Source organism: Asparagus officinalis, chromosome 2, assembly GCF_001876935.1.
Source record: "Asparagus officinalis chromosome 2, Aspof.V1, whole genome shotgun sequence".
In the NCBI taxonomy this organism is placed as follows: Eukaryota; Viridiplantae; Streptophyta; class Magnoliopsida; order Asparagales; family Asparagaceae; genus Asparagus; species Asparagus officinalis.
Window position 1 is genome coordinate 24292054 of NC_033795.1, and position 15348 is coordinate 24307401.

Here is a 15348-nt window from a genome sequence, read left to right on the forward strand (position 1 = left end):
TATATATATATATATATATATATATATATATATATGCAATAAAAATTATCTTTAATTCATATCAGAGAAGTTTAGAACAAAACTGCTAAAACCTCGCCCGAAATAGCAGAAAAAGGAAAAAATGCAGATATCTCAAACCGCTATATATATATATATATATATATATATATATATATGCAATAAAAATTATCTTTAATTCATATCAGAGAAGTTTAGAACAAAACTGCTAAAACCTCGCCCGAAATAGCAGAAAAAGGAAAAAATGCAGATATCTCTCAAACCGTAAGGAATTTGGCGAAATAGAGGAAGCAAACCAAACCCTTTGGATAGGTTTGGTCGGCTCCGTCTCGTCGAGATAGTCGATTTTCATATATAATTCGTCAAATTTCGACTTACGGTTTGAAAGTTATGACCTGTTCTTCGTGGCATGTTCTAGAGCTTGCCTGTTTGGTCGGCTCCGTCTCGTCGAGATAGTCGATTTTCATATATAATTCGTCAAATTTCGACTTACGGTTTGAAAGTTATGACCCGTTCTTCGATGCATGTTCTGAAGCTTGCCTATAAAGGCTGACGAGATAGTCGATTTTCATATATAATTCGTCAAATTTCGACTTACGGTTTGAAAGTTATGACCCGTTCTTCGATGCATGTTCTGAAGCTTGCCTATAAAGGCTGAGACTCGCCTGTAAAGGTTGAAGCTCGCCTACAAGGAAGTCCGTCTGTAGGGCTAGAGCTTGCCTAACAACTCGCGTGTATAGCTCAGCCCGCCTGACAGCATTGAAGCCCTTCCTCTAGCGCAACTCGCCTACATAGCTCAGCTCGCCTGCAGACCCAAGTCCGCCTGCAGTTCGCCTACGCGAGCAAACTCACCTGCAGACTGCAGACCCAAGCCCGCCTGCAGTTCGCCTACGCGAGCAAACTCGCCTGTAGACCCAAGTCCGCCTGCAGTTCGCCTATGCGAGCAAACTCGCCTGTAGACCCAAGCCCGCCTGCAGACCTAATCTCGCCTGCAGACTCAAGTCCGCCTACAGACTCACCAGCTCGCTGTCAACTGCCCACTTGGAGTATGGGAACAGTCTCATCAGTGGCCATATCCCACGTTTCAAGGGAGAAAACATGGCATTCCTCACCTGGGTACTAGGTATAGCTAGGGACGGCTACAAGAATAGGGCGGTTGGCTCCCTCACCCCTACTAGTGGTCAAATCCCACAAATCAAGGAATGGCCCATGCCATCCCTTGCATATTTAAAGTCATCTTCAGCCAACATGAAGGGGGGATTGGCTGCTGCTTACTCGGCTGGCTAATCTTCCAAAGGTTGAACCTTGGCTTTTGCTAAAGGCTCCCTCATTTGAAGAGACTTGTCGAAACTCTCCGACTTGAGGCTCTCAGGTAGACTCGAACCCACTTACATTGGACCTTCTACTGAGAACTAAAGCTCCAGCAGAAACTTCGATCGGATCGTCCAAGGGAAGCAAACTCGGCACGAGCACCGAGGGAGGCGTCCTATCGCTACCGAAAGTCCCCACGTTAAACAAGGAGGGCATTCCTTCCGCTTCTGTTGTAATTTCGATTCATTAGTTTGTAATAAGATGTTCTTATAAATACAAACGAAATTCCTATTTCGGGAGATCAAAATTTACACCTACAGAAGATGGCGACCATAGTGGGAGGATCCGTTCATTCAGATGAATTGGTGGTGGCGCAGTTTGACGAAGTTGCTGCAGGGACAACTATTGAGTCCTTCGTGATCAAATTCGAGAAGTACTTACAATCATCCTCCTCTCGCAGTGATACGTCTCGCAAGTGCTGTAGAGTCGCGGAAATTTACACCTACAGAAGATGGCGACCATAGTGGGAGGATCCGTTCATTCAGATGAATTGGTGGTGGCGCAGTTTGACGAAGTTGCTGCAGGGACAACTATTGAGTCCTTCGTGATCAAATTCGAGAAGTACTTACAATCATCCTCCTCTCGCAGTGATACGTCTCGCAAGTGCTGTAGAGTCGCGGGTGTGGCCTAGCCCCAAGTGGCCGAGGCAACCAAGTCTGAAGGATCTACCCGAGCTGAGGCATGGGGTTCTTTCCCCCCCGAACCAGTTGAGGCCGAGCTGAAAGCCAGGAATGCAAGTCTAAGGGCTGCTGAATGGGTCATTGAACGATCCTCGCAGGCCCCTGTGCAAGAGGAAACAACCGTTCGTATCGATGCAGACCACGCCTTCGCCGTTGACATGAACGCTCCTCGTTCAAAAAGATCCAAACAGCGGTGAAGAAAAGCTCTCGCCCGTCTGGAGGCGCAATCCCTCATCTCCTATGACGGCCTGAATTACTATTCAGGCCTGAGAAGAGCCAAACAAGTGAGCCAGGTTCCCAATTATGGCGAACCGCTCAAATTGGGTGAGCCTAACAGTTCAGGCGAGCCCCACTTCATGAGTCAGGTTTCTAATTATGGTGAACCACTCAAATCAGGAGAGCCTAATGGTTTAGGCGAGCCTAACGGTTTAGGCGAGCCCCACTTCATGAGCCAGGTTCCCAATTATGGCGAACCGCTCAAATCAGGCGAGCCTAAAGGTTCAGGCGAGCCTAACGGTTCAGGCGAGCCCCACTTCATGAGCCAGGTTCCCAATTATGGCGAACCGCTCAAATCAGGCGAGCCTAACGATTTAAGCGAGCCCCACTTCATGAGCCAGGTTCCCAGTTATGACGAACTGCTCAAATCAGGTGAGCCTAATGGTTTAGGCGAGCCCCACTCTATGAGCAAGGAGCTCAATTTTGGAGAACCAAGAGCATCTGGAGAACTATGCAGTTCAAGAGGACTTCACCAAGCTCACCTGACGGACCAAGTCCGCCAGAAAGGCAAAGCAGCAGCTTGCCAGACAGGCGCACTGTACCAATATCGCCTGACGGGCGAGCCTCGCCAGCCTGAACCTCGCCAACACACTCGCGCGCACTGTACCAATATCGCCTGACGGGCGAGCCTCGCCAGCCTGAACCTCGCCAACACACTCGCGCCCAAACAGGGGTGGCCACTCCATTCACTAACACGCGCATGACGTCTTTCTCTGACGACGACGACGACGATTGATCGGTAGTGGCAACGTCGCAGGCTTCAAGCTCAGTTCAGGGCGAGCACGCAAATGTGCACATGACCGACATCCCTAATGAGATACAAGCTCAGTTCAGGGCGAGCACGCAAATGTGCACATGACCGACATCCCTAATGAGATATCCAGGAGATCCGACGAGCAACAAGCAACCATCAACTCCCTGAAGGAGATGTTGGAGCAGCTTCTGAGCGAGAAGAAGAAGAAGAAAAGAGTTAGGACTTCACAGGCTTCGCGTAAATCCTCGAAGCATAGAGAGCGGGTGCCTACTCCTTCCCACTCCTCATCCGAGTCATCTAGAGGAGCGTCATCTTCGGATCATAATCCTAGAGACAAAAAGCTCGACGAGTTCCAAAGTCAACTCGATGCCTTGAAGCTCCAGAAGCACATGAACAAGCTGGGGGTTGTCAGATCGTATCCAATTGAATGGGATACGGTCTCCTACCCAGCGGAGTTCGAGCCACTGGACCTCCTACAGTTCATCCAGGCGCAAACTGGACACATAGTGGGAAACGATCCCATTATGACTCGACTGTTCATTGGTACCCTCAAGGGGGTCGCTTTTGAATGGTTTCGCAGATTGGAGCCTGGGTCCATCACCTGCTGGAAGGACATGGAAAGGCTCTTCATGGCCAGATTCTTCGACGATGACACAGAAGTATCTATGGCCACCCTGTTAGCTGTGAAGCAGAGGAAGACAGAGTCTGTGAACAGCTTTGTTAAGAGATTCAGAAACCGATCGCTGCATTCCCGCGAATGGGTTTCCGAGGCCACTCTCATCCAGATGTGTCGGAACAATCTCTCCATCGACGTTCTGTCCAATATGGGCGCTGTTGAAGCTCGCTCATGGAAAGACTTACTCCGCCAAGGAGAACGAGTCGAGAGCATGCTCAAGCGTATGGGTGACGAAGAGCATCATGGGTTTCGAGGAGATGATGACCAAGATGCCGTGGTGGTGGAGACCACTTCCTCATATCCTACAATTTTCCCCGTCGATCCTCTTCAATAGGATGACGGGCCCACTTAAAGGTATCATGTTAACAATCACCTTTGATAGTCTCCTCCAAATTTTCCCCGTTGATCCTCTTCAATAGGACGATGGGACGAACTCCCAATGTTATGTTAACCTTCACCTCTGATGAAATCAACTTACCAATCCTCTTCGATAGGATAGTAAGTCCTCAAAGTCGCTCCGATCACGAAAATTCCTATCACGTTAACGATTACCTCTGATAGCCGACACTGTCATTCCCACAAATGGCATTGTCCGATCAGTCGTCACACTCATACGTCCCTGAACGACCTGATCCATTCTGAGCGTTCTGATTTTTCCTTAGAACAATCGATGGATAGTAGCCTATCATGTGATGGCTCCTATATCAATCAATCGTCACACTCATACGTCCCTGAATGATTTGATTCCCCCAGCACCGTCTTTCCCGTAAAAGGCGTTGTTGTTTGATAGTGGTCTACCATGTGATGTGCCGCTATATCAGGGTTCGTCTTTGCCCCAAGAAAAGACAAATCAGGGTTCATTTTAGCCCCAAGAGAAGACGAGATTCTCCTCACGACTCCAACGGGTATACGAGTATAAACTGTTTCCCAAACCTCCAACTAGTGTATGAGGCTAAACTGTTCCCTACCTTTGACGGGAAGTTCCTAGAGAAAACTCCTAAGGATAACCCGGCATACTCCCACTGGTGCATGAGTCTAAACTACCCCTTATACTCCCACTGGTGCATGAGTCTAAACTGCCCCTTACACTCCCACTGGTGCATGAGTCTAAACTGCCCCTTACTAGTGCATGAGTCTAAACTTCCCCTTACTGGTGCATGAGTCTAAACTGCCCCTTACACTCCCACTGGTGCATGAGTCTAAACTGCCCCTTACACTCCATGCATGAGTCTAAACTGCCCCTTACACTCCCACTGGTGCAAGAGTCTAAACTGTCCATTTCCTCCAACTGGTGCATGAGACTAAACTGCTCCTACCCTCCGACTGGTATATGAGGTTAAACTGCTCCCTACTCTCTATATCGAAACGCCTCAAATGGCTAAGGATAGAGGAGAAATTTTAGCATTAAGCCTAAGAGTAACTCCTCGACAACTTACCATGCTAAGGGCAAGAGCATGACTAGTCCAACTCAAACGGCAGTTGGTAAAGACAAATCAAGTCTGTTGATAGCTGAGGGTTTGCTCAAAATCCTAGAAGGTGATCATCAGCTACGAGTGAAGAGGTTAACTTCACCGAGCTCGTTGGAAGGCTCCTCACTCCATCTGAGAAGGGATCACTTTACAGGTCTTCATATCCAAAGTGTTCCAGACCCCATGCGGCCCGATTCAGATCTGAAAACTTTGGAGGGGGTTTTGTAGGTAATAAAAATTACCTTTAATCCCTATCAGAGAAGTTCAGAACAAAACTGCTAAAACCTCACCCGAAATAGCAGAAAAAGGAAAAAACGCAAATATCTCTCAAACCGTAAGGAATTTGGCAAAACAGAGGAAGCAAACCAAACCCTTTGGGTAGGTTTGGTCAGCTCCGTCTCGTCGAGATAGTCGATTTTCATATATAATTCGTCCAATTCCGACTTACGGTTTGAAAGTTACGACCCGTTCTTCGATGCATGTTCTGAAGCTCGCCTATAAAGGCTGAGACTCGCCTGTAAAGGCTGAAGCTCGCCTGCATGTTCTGAAGCTCGCCTATAAAGGCTGAGACTCGCCTGTAAAGGCTGAAGCTCGCCTACAAGGAAGTCCGTCTGTAGGGCTAGAGCTCGCCTAACAGCTCGCGTGTATAGCTCAGACCACCTGACAGCATTGAAGCCCTTCCTCTAGCGCAACTCGCCTACTTAGCTCAGCTCGCCTGTAGACCCAAGTCCGCCTGTAGTTTGCCTACGCGAGCAAACTCGCCTGCAGACCCAAGTCCGCCTGCAGACTCAGCTCACCTGCAGACCCAAGCCCACCTGTAGTTTGCCTACGTGAGCAAACTCACCTACAGACCCAAGTCCGCCTACGTGAACAAACTCGCCTGCAGACCCAAGCCCGCCTACAGACCCAATCTCGCCTGCAGACCCAAGTCCGCCTGTAGACTCGCCAGCTCGCTGTCAACTGCCCACTTGGAGTATGGGAACAGTCTTATCAGTGGCCATATCCCACGTTTCAAGGGAGAAAGCATAGCATTCCTCCCCTGGGTATTAGGTACAGCTAGGGACGGCTACAAGAATAGGGCGGCTGGCTCCCTCACCCCTACTAGTGGTCAAATCCCATAAATCAAGGGATGGCCCATGCCATCCCTTACATATTTAAAGTCATCTTCAGCCAACATGAAGGGGGGATTGGTTGCTGCTTACTCAGCTGGCTAATCTTCCAAAGGTTGAACCTTGGCATTTGCTAAAGGCTCCCTCATTTGAAGAAACTTGTCGAAACTCTCCGACTTGAGGCTCTCGGGTAGACTCGAACCCACTTACATCAGACCTTCTACTGAGATCTGAAGCTCTAGCAGCAACTTCGATCGGATCGTCCAAGGGAAGTAAACTTGGCACGAGCACCGAGGGAGGCATCCTATCGCTACCGAAAGTTCCCACGTTAAACAAGGAGGGCATTCCCTTCGCTTCTGTTGTAATTTCAATTCATCCATAATGTAGATCAAGTTCAACAGAGCGGATCATCCATAATGTAGCTCAATCATGTGATTTTAGGCCACGTCCTTAGATGATTATCTAAGGCGTCACTGTTTGGGTCAGAAATTACTGTTTTCATTGTCATCGAATATATTACAACTTTAGCCATTACAATAAACTCAAATAAATATAAAGTTGATCTTTTTATAAGATATTCTTACACAATAAAAATATAAGATTATAATTCCTTTAAACAACACACAACAAATGTTTATCGCCTGATGTTTGCGTGAGATCTTTGCCTGTGCCGGGGTCGTTAATATCCGTGGACCACCGCGGATCAGATTCGGTTGACAGATTGAAAATCAAAGCTCCTACTTCATAAATGAAGTAATCGCAGCAGCGGTAATCTCGACCAAGCGAGATTACGACTCTTCTTGGGATTTAAGACCAAGCTTAAATCCGGAGGAATATGAGGGAAAGGGGTTTCAGATCTCTCGAACTCTCTTTTTGTTTATGGAGAAACTTCGCCACGATCTGCTAACCCTCTGAAATTTGTGGCTCCACTCTCAATTTTGACAGCACCTCGCCCTCTTGATCTCCTCCATTCGCTTCGTGTGTTTCGTGAATGCGCGGATCACTTGACGGTAGCCGATGGGCGTGTAGGCCACTTGGTTTGCCGTTCTGGTGGCCGATGAGTACACGAACCACTTGGAACTAGCTGGTGAGTGCACGGGCCAATTGGAGGTGGCCAGTGAGTGCACGGGATGCTTGGTTCACCGTTCTAGTGGTTGGCGGTGGCCGATGAGTACGTGGGCTACTTAGAACTGATTGGTGAGTGTGCGGGCCAATTGGAGGTGGTCGGTGAGTGCACGGGATGCTTGGTTCGCCGTTTCGGTGGCCGGTGATCGTACGGGTCACTTGGCGGTGGCCGGTGAGTATGCGGGCCATTCAGACGAATCATCTCGACTTTAATGATGACTTTATCGTCTCCCCTTCGTCTCAAGCTGTATACGGGAATCTATAGGTATTTTTAGATGCCTACAGATACCCCCTCCAAAGTGTTTTAGCCTCATTCCTTTATAGAGGAGTTTGAAATACTTTGGATGTGATAGGTCCTACCTTCAGTCGGTGTCAAAGGATTTGTAGCTGGTTTTAATTTTTGACTTCTTCAGCCTTCCTTCTATTCAGTGTTTTTTTGAATAGATGAAGTTCTTTCGGTGCTACGTTTATCGTCTGACCGTTGTCAAAATCTTGAACTGAAGTTGGTGTGTAAATTTCTGAATCTAGCTCTTGTCATTGAGTTGACGTTAAACTGATCATCTTCGTCGGTAATTCATATCTGACTATGATTGAATTCCTTAGAATCATCCTTTGCCTTATTTTGGCTAGATTGAAGATGTGTTGACCGATATTGACCTTTACTATAATGCGTTGACCGGCGTTAACATAGTTTATACTCGTACGTTTGCTGGAGTCTACACAGTTTAAGCTCTTAAGGCATTAGAGCGTGGCGGTCCCAAATGTCGGGGCTGCAGGACCAACTATTAAAGCTGATTCATCTATATGTATGGATCTTATCCTGAAGTTGTTGGATTCTCAAGCCACGAGACCAACTAATGAAGCTGGTGTGTCAATGACTCTTACACTTATAGGATTTTTGGCAAACCCTCAGCCATCAACGGGTTTGATGAGCCTTTACCGACTACCATTTGAGTCGGGCTAGCATGTGGATTGTTTAAGTCCGTTCTGCATGTAACATTGTGCCAAGAGAGTTAACTCTCTTAGTGCTACGTTATTGAATACGTAGACTTCGTCTTTCTTACGGGAATAGACTACCCGGCAACATGTGTTAGGCGCCGACTTATCCCTACTTAGACTTCGGGATAAAAGTTTCCAGACTCGGATTCTGGTGTCTTCTTTAATCGGTAAAAGACTAAACCGATAGCGCGTATTAGGCGTTGATTTATCCTTTTTTAGGATTTAGGATAAAATTCCTCACGTGTGTAAGGCACGGATTTTGGTGTTATTAATAACAACCTGCCACAACGTCGAATATGTGAGCTTTTATCCTTTTTACGGTCAAAGACTAATCGGCAACGCGTGTTAGACGCTGACTTATTCTTATTTAGGCTTCAGGATAAAATTCCCCAGACTTGGATTCTGGTGTCTTCCTCACTTGGTGAAAGACTAAACTGGCAACACGTGTTAGGTGTTGACTTATCCCTACTTAGGATTCGGGATAAAATTCCCCATGCTTGTGAAGCACGGATTTTAGGAGTTATAATATTGAAAGATTGTGTCTTCTCTTGGGGCAAAGATGAACCCGATGCGGGAGAGAAAGAATTTTATATTCTATCTCTCAAAGCTGAAGAGAAAAATTTTTGTATTCTATCTCTAGTTGCCAAATGAAACTCAAAGTGGGATCTCCACTTCCAGAATACGGGAAGGTGAAACTAAGAGTGAGATCTCTACTCCGAGAATCGAAAAGATTCGGGTAATCCTAACTGTCAGAAGGTTTGATTAGCGAACTAAAGGTGGGTTTCTTATTTATCGAGAGTGAATTACGATTTTGGCTCTAACTGTTGGAAGGTTTAACTAAGTGAGAGGTTTGAGACGACCCTAATTGTAGGAAGGTTTGATCGCTCGATTTGAAAGTGGACCTCTCATTCATAGAAGGATTCGAGAGAAGATTTTGGTTGTGGTCCTAACTGTAGGAAGGTTTGACCAAGTGGGAGGTTTGAGACGACCCTAACTGTAGATTTTGGTTGTGGTCCTAACTGTAGGAAGGTTTGACCAAGTGGGAGGTTTGAGACGACCCTAACTGTAGGAAGGTTTGAGGTTTGACCAAGTGGGAGGTTTGAGACGACCCTAACTGTAGGAAGGTTTGATCGCTCGATTTGAAAGTGGGCCTCTCATTTATGGAAGGAATCAAGAGGAGATTTTGGTTATGGTCCTAACTGTAGGAAGGTTTGACCAAGTAGGAGGTTTGAGACGACCCTAACTGTAGGAATGTTTGATCGCTTGATTTGAAAGTGAACCTATCATTCATGAAAGGAACCGAGAGGAGATTTTGGTTGTAGTCCTAACTATAGGAAGGTTTGATCAGGTAGATAGTAGGAGTGGGAGTACAAATTACAGTGGGAATGTGAGTACAAATTATAGTGGGAGTGTTGACTTGTACCGATTACTCAGTGGGGGTTCTTGGTGTCAAGTGATAAGAACTTAATACGAAGGGGTTTGACAATTCATCAAGGATTGACAGATCAAAATTCCAAGCATTATATCCGGACTCTAACCATGAAGGTGTTGAGTGCACGGACGTAGAGGGAGTTCGAGTGGATTAAACCAGAAAGAATTTTAGTGGACCCACCGTCAATTAATTTGATCAATGAGGGATTTTGTGATGGAAGATTGTAAATCGTCAACACCAGTGGGATTTTTTATGAGGGAAGATTGATCCAACGAAGTGATCAAATCTCATCTTAGCAAAAAAGTGCTTGGAAGTTGGTGGAATTAATCCCGACAATGAGATGTGTTTCACCCTTGAACATTCAGAGTCCGAGTGGGAGTTTCTCATTAATCACTTTTTTGTAGTGACCGGGTTATCCCTAAGAATACACCATATAACATTCTTCCGAAAACTTTCCGTTCCATGAATCATCCACCCCAAGCTTTTTTTACGAAACCGGGTCTAACATTGTACTTAGTTGGATGACCGAGTTATCCTTAAGAATACCAGACATGATACTCTCCAGGAACTTCCCGTGAAAGAAAGGAAATAGTTTAGACTCATATACCTGTTGGAGTATCACGGAGAAGTTTAACTTCATATACCGGTTAGAGGATCGGAAGGAGCAGTTTATACTCTTATACTTATCGGAGTCCTCATTCGGCTCAATTTAGCGTTATGACGTCAGGTTCAACTAATGTTTGGATGCTATTCTTGAGAGCAAAGCAAGCCTTGGTAGGATGAAGGATCCTCCTATAGTATGCACAGTACTTTGGATCCGAAGTATTGTCAGTTTCCTCCTGATTTGCAATAGGTGATAGCTTGATCTTGTTGTTTTTAAGGAGGGATTCAAAAATGGCTGGAATGTCTTCGTCCTTGAAGGAGTACTCTTCTTGGAATCTCAGATCTGAAGTCTTTTGCTGTCTCCGGGATTGCTGTTGTGACGTCTGATTAGCATCAACAGTAGTTGTAGGGGCCTTCCCTTTACCATGGGAGACGAAGCTTGAATTTGGAGGGTTAGCCGTCGATTGGCTTCTCTCGGCTTTCTTCCTTCTGAGGAAGTGTTCGGCCTGCTCTCCGCATACTTTCAACTCTTTCCAGGTGTCGAACAGTGCTACCCCCATAACTTCCAACACGTCTAAAGAGAGGTTGTTATGACAGGTTTGGAGGATGAAGTCCTCTGTGATCGGATCTCGGCAGTTCATCGTCTTATTCTGGAAGCGCTTGACGAAGTCGTTGACCGTCTTGTCATATTCCTATTTCTCATCAAAGAGTGTCCTGATTGACACCTCGACGTCATCATCAAAGAAGTCAACGAGGAATAGGTTCTCCAGATCGTCCCAGCTATTGATGCTTGCAGGCTTGAGACGGCAGTACCAATCGAAGGTAGCCCCGCGAAGGGTGCCCACGAACATCCGAACCATCAAGGCTTTATTGCCAGAAATCATGCCCAAGTAGGACTTAAAGTAGATCAGATGTTGAATAGGGGAGCTCTTCCCATCGAACGACGTGAAGTTGATCAGGTTGAACTTCGCCGGGTATAGGAACGAATCCTACTCTCTTGGGTAAGGACACAGAATACAGGTCTTCTTCACCTCTCGAGCAGATATCAGAGTGTTGATTTTGCTCTCAAGATTTTTTATCTTCTCATGCTCGTCTGTATCATACTTTGGACGATTTCTAAGAGGAGCAACGTGGCCACCCCTGGCATTGTTGTCTTTGGTGGGACCACCCCCAGCGTCGTTACCTTTAGTAGGGCCATCCCCAACATTTTGATCAACGGGAGGGTTATCCGCATCAAGATGTTGGTCCATGTCTGAATTGTCACCTATCCGGTAGGCATTATTATGACAACTAGATTCACCAATTTGATTAGACAAGGCCCGAATCTGTTGGTCATGCTCTTCCCTTATCTGCTGCATAGCCATTTCTATTTTGATTTTGAATGCTTTTTTCTGCTTGGCTAGAGCATCCTCAACCATTTTGCCTACTTCCTCGGTGTTAATCATAAACACTTAGCAGGATTGTCCTGGACTAGATACCGTTTTGTCAGAAGCGACTGCAGAGTTGGCATCTGACGCTTCATCATATGAGGATAATCCCCTCTGCATTCTCTAATTATCTCTACATCTAGTAGTTCCTGCGTGTAGCCGAGTTAGACAATGTGATACGAGCGAGTCAGAACTAGAAGGTCGAGCCGACTTTCCTTTATCAACCATATTAATTGTGACTTCTGGAAGTTCGTCATCTTGAATAGCTGATCGTTTCTTATAGAGACGCTTTGGTTTGGACTTAACCTTTCCGTTAGAGATTCTCTCGAATACCGAGACCCTCTGTGGAGCAGTCTAGGGGTAGCTACACGCTAATAATACTGCGCTGATAATCTTGGTACACGGACAATGAAAGTCCATCTTCTGGGAATCTCTCTTTCTAGATTTGTTCGTACCCCCAGCCCGATAGTACAACTCATCGGCATGATGACCGGAGCAATCTATCGCGTGTTAGCACGACTTCTCAGGTATAACGTTATCGTTTGACGAACACGTTTCCTTCTGAGGACTTTTTGTCTTGATGGCATTCTCAAGAGTCACACGTTTGGAGTCACGCTTTCGTGAGCGTGGGATCTTAATGGGCTCTTGGATACTGAATTGTAGTCCGAGGCGGTCAGTTACATGAGTTTTCCCATTATAGAAAGGCTGTGATTTATCGCGAGGGCGTGTGCGACCCCTAACTCGAGTAGTTGCTCGGGATTCAGTCACCGGACCAAAGCATTCTTTAATCGGGACTTTGCCTCGATCCTCATGCAAAGGACTCAGGTGATCCGCCATCCTCATCTTGAATCGGGACAAGTTTACGCCGCCGTGGGGCTTTGTCGGAGGTGTGTGATTCATCGGGATAGAAACATGGGCTGTCAGAGGCGGATTGGGTGCGAACCGAACTGAACCGGGAGTGAACCGAACCAAACCGGGTGCGAACTGATGCGAACCACCACTTGGTGGCTCTTTTAGCCTTCTTGTTTTGATGATGTTTAGCAAACAATTTACATCTAATGTTGTTTGTCCAGTGCTTGTGTTTTCGCATTTATTCTAGGCAAACAACGAGTCAGAGGATGGATGGAATTGCGCATTCACGATCATATCCAATGGAGGTTGACGGAATTGTGGTATGAAGCCTTGCAATTCAAGTTAAAGATCCAAGTTCAAGCTTCATCCGCAAAGTGTACCAAGTCAAGCTTATTGAAGATCAAGATTGCTTGGGTAACATTAAGTTTTAGGTTTTATATTATGTGTGTTAGTATTTTAAGCTCAATCATATACACACATACACGTTTTGGTTTTTCTATGTATATATATATATAGTTGAATATATACATACATGTTTTGGTTTCCAAGTATATATAAATATGAAATTACATCCTTCATATTTATTGTTTTGGTTTTTCAAGTTTAAATATGAAACAATTGAATATAATTGGAAAATACTTTTTTGTTTCATGTTTATATGCTTATATATGATTTTATCAATATCAAGTGTATATTTAATGAAATCATATTCATTGTTTTTGAAAAGTTTGCAAAGATATATAATTTTATGAAAATATTGTATTCTCAGTTTTTGGACTTAACAATAGTTATATACATCTTTTAATAAGTCTACAAAATTATTTTGTAATGTTTCAAAACATGGTTAAGCTAAAATATCAAAACTTATGTGTTTACATTTTCATGTTTTGGACTATTTTGCAAAATGATGATATTTTTCATTTGGGAGGTCCTTTTTAAAAACCAGTTTTCGTAGCATGTGTAGTATCATGTCTACAATCATTTCCCAACGTTTTACATTTTTAGAATTTGTTTGATATTTTTAAACAGGGTTTTAAAATCAAAAAACTGTTTCAAACCTGTCATATTGCATATATCTGTTTCCGGTCGACCACCACAGTCGACCGCCCCTGAGTCTAGAGACTTAGTATGTTTCTTGATGGCTCCCCCCCCCCCCTGGCGATCGACCGGATGAAGTCCAGAGAGCATTTTTGCTGCTCGCGGTCGACCGCGCGATTCTCACGGTCGACCGCCGAACAGTCAAATCAACTTCAACGGTTCTTTTCCTGAGCTGTTTTCTATGGGCCTTTTGGTCTTTTGTTTGGGGTTTTTGGCTGAGATTTTGGGAGGCTATATATACCCCCTTGCTCTCATCTTTCAACAATCCAAGAAGTTTTTAAACAAGAGTTTAACAAGGGTTTAAGTTTGGTTTTAAGTTTGTTTAAGGGTTTGGTTTGTGAAGAATTCCACAAGAGGAAGCGGAGATCAATTCATTGATATTTGAGCTTCAATTCATCTCTCTCTCTCTCTCTCTCTTGTCATTTATTGGAGAAGTTTTCTAAACTCTATCTAGCTTTACATTTTGTATTGTTTGATTATCATTCTATTAAGTTAGTATTTATATTTGAGTTTAGTTTGATTTGATTTGATTTCACTCATTGTTTACACACACCCACTTGAGCTTATTGTATTTTCATACATAGTATATTTGGGTTGGTGAGAGTTGTAACAATTGAGTGTGAGCTTTAATTGAGTTCTTGCCTTGTATTAGAGAACAAATCATTTGTTGTTATTGTGAGGTGTGGAGTGTAGACGTTGATCAGTGAACGTTGAAAACCGACATTATGAGTGTTTGTAGACGTTGATCGGTGAACGTTGAAAATCGACATTGTGAGTGTTTGTGAACGTTGATCGGTGAGCGTTGAAAACTGACATTGTGAGGTGTAAACGTTATTCGGGTGAGCGTAGATAACCCGATTGTGATAGTGGATTTCTCCCCGGGAGTAAGGAGCGGAGACGTAGGACGGAAGGTCTGAACTCCGTGATCATATCGTGTGTTTGAGTTTTCTTTGGCGCACTTCTCTTATATTTATATTTCTTATCACCATTGTCCATTGCTCATTATTTATATCATCTACTATCTTGTTTATTTGTTTACCCTTGGGTATATCACTTATCCTAGCTCACATATTTGTTGTATTTTATACTTGCTAGGATAACTTGTTAATTAGTTTTAATTGGTATAAAATCGGATTAGATTAGCATAAGACCCTAATCACTCCCTTCTAGGGTCTAATAATTGGTATCAGAGCTTGGTGCTCTTTGATTTAAGGTCTAATCACCTTGAGTTAAAGATCCAAGTTATCTTATTTGTGCTAATCTAGTTATGATTGCATTTGTCTTGCTTGCATATATTCACATATATATCATGAATATAAATGTATTTCGTTTAGGCTATAATCCAAATATTGTTCCAAAATATAGAAATTTCCCTTATGCTCAATGGTGCTCTAAATTTAAAATATTTGTTGAATCTAAAAATATCGACTTATAGAAAGTTATTGATTGTGCTTATATT